Genomic DNA, 7,157 nt, shown 5'->3' on the forward strand with positions numbered 1-7,157 from the left:
CAAATTACAAAAACTCTGTCAAAGAGGTGTTTTGCTAAGCTAATAATAAAGCTAATTCTGCTTTAGTCATTTGAGATGGGAGTTCCGTGGAATAACGTATGTTGCCTTGAATTCGTTCTGGATTTGGGGACTGACGAAACCCCCGATGTCTAGTTAAATAAAAAGCCAAGTCAGTTGAACAAACTCTTATTTCCAATGATGGCCTAGGAACTGACTTGTTCAGAACAACAGATTTGTACCTTGTCAGCTCGGGGATTCGATCTTGCAACCTTCCAGTTACTAGCCCAACGCTCTAACCACTAGGCTACCTGTCTCTAACCACTAGGCTACCTGTCTCTAACCACTAGGCTACCTGCTCTAACCACTAGGCTACCTGTCTCTAACCACTAGGCTACCTGTCTCTAACCACTAGGCTACCTGCTCTAACCGCTAGGCTACCTGCTCTAACCGCTAGGCTACCTGCTCTAACCGCTAGGCTACCCTGCTCTAACCGCTAGGCTACCCTGCTCTAAACCGCTAGGCTACCTGTCTCTAACCGCTAGGCTACCTGTCTCTAACCGCTAGGCTACCTGCTCTAACCGCTAGGCTACCTGCTCTAACCGCTAGGCTACCTGCTCTAACCGCTAGGCTACCTGTCTCTAACCGCTAGGCTACCTGTCTCTAACCGCTAGGCTACCTGTCTCTAACCGCTAGGCTACCTGTCTCTAACCGCTAGGCTACCTGTCTCTAACCGCTAGGCTACCTGTCTCTAACCGCTAGGCTACCTGTCTCTAACCGCTAGGCTACCTGTCTCTAACCGCTAGGCTACCTGTCTCTAACCGCTAGGCTACCTGTCTCTAACCGCTAGGCTACCTGTCTCTAACCGCTAGGCTACCTGTCTCTAACCGCTAGGCTACCTGTCTCTAACCGCTAGGCTACCTGTCTCTAACCGCTAGGCTACCTGTCTCTAACCGCTAGGCTACCTGTCTCTAACCGCTAGGCTACCTGTCTCTAACCGCTAGGCTACCTGTCTCTAACCGCTAGGCTACCTGTCTCTAACCGCTAGGCTACCTGTCTCTAACCGCTAGGCTACCTGTCTCTAACCGCTAGGCTACCTGTCTCTAACCGCTAGGCTACCTGTCTCTAACCGCTAGGCTACCTGTCTCTAACCGCTAGGCTACCTGTCTCTAACCGCTAGGCTACCTGTCTCTAACCGCTAGGCTACCTGTCTCTAACCGCTAGGCTACCTGTCTCTAACCGCTAGGCTACCTGTCTCTAACCGCTAGGCTACCTGTCTCTAACCGCTAGGCTACCTGTCTCTAACCGCTAGGCTACCTGTCTCTAACCGCTAGGCTACCTGTCTCTAACCGCTAGGCTACCTGTCTCTAACCGCTAGGCTACCTGTCTCTAACCGCTAGGCTACCTGTCTCTAACCGCTAGGCTACCTGTCTCTAACCGCTAGGCTACCTGTCTCTAACCGCTAGGCTACCTGTCTCTAACCGCTAGGCTACCTCCTAACCGCTAGGCTACCTGTCTCTAACCGCTAGGCTACCTGTCTCTAACCGCTAGGCTACCTGTCTCTAACCGCTAGGCTACCTGTCTCTAACCACTAGGCTACCTGTCTCTAACCACTAGGCTACCCTGCTGCCTTTATATAAGTTACCTACACAATTTAAAATTGTCAACTATTTCTCTCTCAAACAATTGATGCAGTTAATCAACCAGGAAAGATGTTTTAAGTTCTGTGTGGGCAGTTACATTCAGGCTTATTACTTACAAATCACATTAGCTCAACCGTCCAGTGCGGGACAGGGGACACCGATCCTGTGATCATCTGCATATGTAACGGCCCAAGGCAAGTGCCCTGAGGTACGCCGCACTTTACATATGTTCGACAAGGTTCTATTGGATAAGTAACTCTTCTACCATGTGATGTCATAAGTGAGTTTTTTTAATCAATAACATAAAAGGTCTGAAGTCTAACACAGCTCCAACTATCATATTTTTATCCATTTATTTTAGCCAATCACCTGAGTCAGTGCAGTACAAGTTGAGTGCCCTTCCCTATACACATGCTGAAAGTCAGTAGTTGTCTTTTTTTTTTAAAGAGCATTGTATTTGTTCAATGCTCCCGATGCAACACAACTAGGGTTTGCAGGACCAGGTCTTCTGAGATGGTGGCAGAACAACACCTTATCATGGACAGACCTCTTCCCATTGAGTCTATATGTTTTGAAGAGCTTGCCATATCCGGTTACACCCAGCACTTTAGTCTCATACATTTTTTGGGAGAAATGTCCTCTGGTCTGATGAAACAAAAATAGAACTGTTTGGCCATAAAGACCATCGTTATGTTTGGAGGAAAAAGGGGGACGCTTGCAAGCCGAAGAACACCATCCCAACCGTGAAGCACGAGGGTGGCAGCATCATGTTGTGGGGGCGCTTTGCTGCAGGAGGGACTGGTGCACTTCACAAAATAGATGGCAGGAATGAGGAGGGAAAAAGGTTTTGTCCACTTTACCAGTGTAATAGTCATTGATAAATGACCGGCCATATCAAAAGGTTTTGTCCACTTTACCAGTGTAATAGTCATTGATAAATGACCGGCCATATCAAAAGGTTTTGTCCACTTTACCAGTGTAATAGTCATTGATAAATGACCGGCCATATCAAAAGGTTTTGTCCACTTTACCAGTGTAATAGTCATTATGTAATATAATATAATATATGATAATATAATATTATGTTAAGTTTAGTCACAAAATGTCTCCGTTGACAGACAAGTTCATCAACCAATCAGCTGAGCAGCCTGATCTCTTGTGTATAATTTCTTTGAACCATAACATCAATTCATCATCGATCCAGAGGGCTTTAACAGTTATCATGTCTACACACACACGGTCTCCAATCCACTCTGTTAGAGAGGCAGCCTGGGAAACAGAGATCCCCAGAGCCCCTCCCTGGGTCTGAATGAATGATTTAGCTGAAAAGATGAGTCACACTAATATGACCCAGATCCCTGCAACTCACACAGAGGGTTATGGGTAAAGAGTTGCGCTGGTCCCCGGTGCCCCCCCCTCCTCTCCTCGTTTTCTCCCTGCGTCTGTGTCAGTCTCTCTCCATTTTGTCTCCCTCTCTGTGTCAATCTCTCTCTCTCCCTCCGTCTGTGTCTCTCTCTCTCCGTCTGTGTCAGTCTCCCTCCCTCCCTCCCTGTCAGTCTCCCTCCCTCCCTCCGTGTCAGTCTCCCTCCCTCCCTCCCTCCCTCCGTGTCAGTCTCCCTCCCTCCCTCCCTCCGTGTCAGTCTCCCTCCCTCCCTCCCTCCGTGTCAGTCTCCCTCCCTCCCTCCGTGTCAGTCTCCCTCCCTCCCTCCCTCCATGTCAGTCTCCCTCCCTCCGTGTCAGTCTCCCTCCCTCCGTGTCAGTCTCCCTCCCTCCCTCCCTCCCTCCATTTTATCTCCCTCTCTGTGTCAGTCTCCCTCTCTCCCTCCGTCTGTGTCAGTCTCTCTCTTCTCTCAGATTCTCTCTCTATATTTTCTCCTCTCTCCAGTAGTGGTGATGGGGGGGAGGGGGGGGGGGGGTGGAAGACCGTGTCAAATGGCTGCTGCTTCCACCCACATCTGAAACCTCTGTTGCCATGGCAACAACAGCTGCAGCACAGAGCCAGCCACTCCCCCCCCCTCCCTCCCTCCCTCCCACCAGCCGACCCATCGGTCTGGAGGGGGGATCAGAGTGTGTGTGAGTGAGTGTGTTGAGGCATGTCATTGACAGAGACAGCCTACTTGTGAGAGACTGGGTACAGGGGACAGGCGTAATGAGAGGTGAGGGGGCAGGAGGGGTGTGGGGGCAGGGGACGGGGGTAAGGAGGGGTGAGGGGGCAGGGGACAGGAGGGGTGAGGGGGCAGGGGACAGGAGGGGTGAGGGGGCAGGGGACAGGAGGGGTGAGGGGGCAGGGGACAGGAGGGGTGAGGGGGCAGGGGATGGGGGTAAGGAGGGGTGAGGGGGCAGGGGACGGGAGGGGGCAGGGGACGGGAGGGGGCAGGGGACGGGAGGGGGCAGGGGACAGGGAGGGGGCAGGGGACGGGAGGGGGCAGGGGACGGGAGGGGGCAGGGGACAGGAAGGGTGAGGGGGCAGGGGACGGGGAGGAGTGAGGGGACAGGGGGTAATGAGGGGTGAGGGGGCAGGGGACAGGAGGGGTGAGGGGGCAGGGGACGGGAGGGGTGAGGGGCAGGGAGGGGTGAGGGGGCAGGGGACGGGAGGGGTGAGGGGGCAGGGGACGGGAGGGGTGAGGGGGCAGGGGACGGGAGGGGTGAGGGGGCAGGGGACGGGAGGGGTGAGGGGGCAGGGGACGGGAGGGGTGAGGGGGCAGGGACGGGAGGGGTGAGGGGGCAGGGGACGGGAGGGGTGAGGGGGCAGGGGACGGGAGGGGTGAGGGGGCAGGGGACGGGAGGGGTGAGGGGGCAGGGGACGGGAGGGTGAGGGGGCAGGGGACGGGGGTAATGAGGGGTGAGGGGGCAGGGGACAGGAGGGGTGAGGGGGCAGGGGACAGGAGGGGTGAGGGGGCAGGAGGGGTGAGAGGGCAGGGGACGGGGGTAAGGAGGGGTGAGAGGGCAGGGGACAGGAGGGTGAGGGGGCAGGAGGGGTGAGAGGGCAGGGGACAGGAGGGGTGAGGGGGCAGGAGGGTGAGAGGGCAGGGGACGGGGGTAATGAGGGGTGAAGGGGCAGGGGACAGGAGGGGTGAGGGGGCAGGGGACAGGAGGGGTGAGGGGACATGAGGGGTGAGGGGGCAGGTGACAGGAGGGGTGAGGGGGCAGGGGACGGGGTAAGGAGGGGTCAGAGGGCAGGGGACAGGAGGGGTGAGGGGGCAGGAGGGGTGAGAGGGCAGGGGACGGGGGTAAGGAGGGGTGAGAGGGCAGGGGACAGGAGGGGTGATGGGGCAGGAGGGGTGAGGGGGCAGGGGACAGGAGGGGTGAGGGGGCAGGGGGGTGAGGGGGGCAGGGGGGGTGAGAGGGCAGGGGACGGGGGTAAGGAGGGGTGAGAAGGCAGGAATGGTGAGGAGGCAGGGGGGAAGGAGGGGTGAGAGGGCAGGGGGCGGGGGTAAGGAGGGGTGAGAGGGCAGGGGCGGGGTAAGGAGGGGTGAGAGGGCAGGGGGCGGGGGTAAGGAGGGGTGAGAGGGCTATGTGGGGTGGGTGTGTCTGGTGGTCTGGCTTTGATCATATGAGCTGTGATCATCGAGGAGACTGAGAAAACTAATGAATACTCTGGTCTGAACAGCCTGAAACAGAATGATATACTGCTCTGGTCTGAACAGCCTGAAACAGAATGATATACTGCTCTGGTCTGAACAGCTGAAACAGAATGATATACTGCTCTGGTCTGAACAGCCTGAAACAGAATGATATACTGCTCTGGTCTGAACAGCCTGAAACAGAATGATATACTGCTCTGGTCTGAACAGCCTGAAACAGAATGATATACTGCTCTGGTCTGAACAGCCTGAACAGAATGATATACTGCTCTGGTCTGAACAGCCTGAAACAGAATGATATACTGCTCTGGTCTGAACAGCCTGAAAACAGAATGATATACTGCTCTGGTCTGAACAGCCTGAAACAGAATGATATACTGCTCTGGTCTGAACAGCCTGAAGACAGAATGATATACTGCTCTGGTCTGAACAGCCTGAAACAGAATGATATACTGCTTCTGGTCTGAACAGCCTGAAACAGAATGATATACTGCTCTGGTCTGAACAGCCTGAAACAGAATGATATACTGCTCTGGTCTGAACAGCCTGATAGAACAGAATGAATATACTGCTCTGGTCTGAACAGCCTGATAACAGAATGATATACTGCTCTGGTCTGAACAGCCTGAAACAGAATGATATACTGCTCTGGTCTGAACAGCCTGAAACAGAATGATATACTGCTCTGCTCTGACAGCCTGATAAGAACAGAATGATATACTGCTCTGGTCTGAACAGCCCTAGAAACAGAATGATATACTGCTCTGGTCTGAACAGCCTGAAACAGAATGATATACTGCTCTGGTCTGAACAGCCTGAAACAGAATGATATACTGCTCTGGTCTGAACAGCCTGAAACAGAATGATATACTGCTCTGGTCTGAACAGCCTGAAACAGAATGATATACTGCTCTGGTCTGAACAGCCTGAAACAGAATGATATACTGCTCTGGTCTGAACAGCCTGAAACAGAATGATATACTGCTCTGGTCTGAACAGCCTGAAACAGAATGATATACTGCTCTGGTCTGAACAGCCTGAAACAGAATGATATACTGCTCTGGTCTGAACAGCCTGAAACAGAATGATATACTGCTCTGGTCTGAACAGCCTGAAACAGAATTGATATACTGCTCTGAACAGCCTGATAGAACAGAATGATATACTGCTCTGGTCTGAACAGCCTGAAACAGAATGATATACTGCTCTGGTCTGAACAGCCTGATAGAACAGAATGATATACTGCTCTGGTCTGAACAGCCTGAAACAGAATGATATACTGCTCTGAACAGCCTGAAACAGAATGATATACTGTTCTGGTCTGAACAGCCTGAAACAGAATGATATACTGCTCTGGTCTGAACAGCCTGAAACAGAATGATATACTGCTCTGAACAGCCTGAAACAGAATGATATACTGCTCTGGTCTGAACAGCCTGAACAGAATGATATACTGCTCTGGTCTGAACAGCCTGATAGAACAGAATGATATACTGCTCTGGTCTGAACAGAATGATATACTGCTCTGGTCTGAACAGCCTGAAACAGAATGATATACTGCTCTGGTCTGAACAGAATGATATACTGCTCTGAACAGCCTGAAACAGAATGATCTACTGCTCTGGTCTGAACAGCCTGATAGAATGATATACTGCTCTGGTCTGAACAGAATGATATACTGCTCTGGTCTGAACAGCCTGAAACAGAATGATATACTGCTCTGGACTGAACAGGCTGATAGAACAGAATGATATACTGCTCTGGTCTGAACAGCCTGATAGAACAGAATGATATACTGCTCTGGTCTGAACAGAATGATATACTGCTCTGGTCTGAACAGAATGATATACTGCTCTGGTCTGAACAGAATGATATACTGCTCTGGTCTGAACAGCCTGATAGAACAGAATGATATACTGCTCTGGTCTGAACA

The sequence above is a fragment of the Oncorhynchus kisutch genome, unplaced genomic scaffold (genome assembly GCF_002021735.2).
Source record: "Oncorhynchus kisutch isolate 150728-3 unplaced genomic scaffold, Okis_V2 scaffold3378, whole genome shotgun sequence".
Taxonomy (NCBI): Eukaryota; Metazoa; Chordata; class Actinopteri; order Salmoniformes; family Salmonidae; genus Oncorhynchus; species Oncorhynchus kisutch.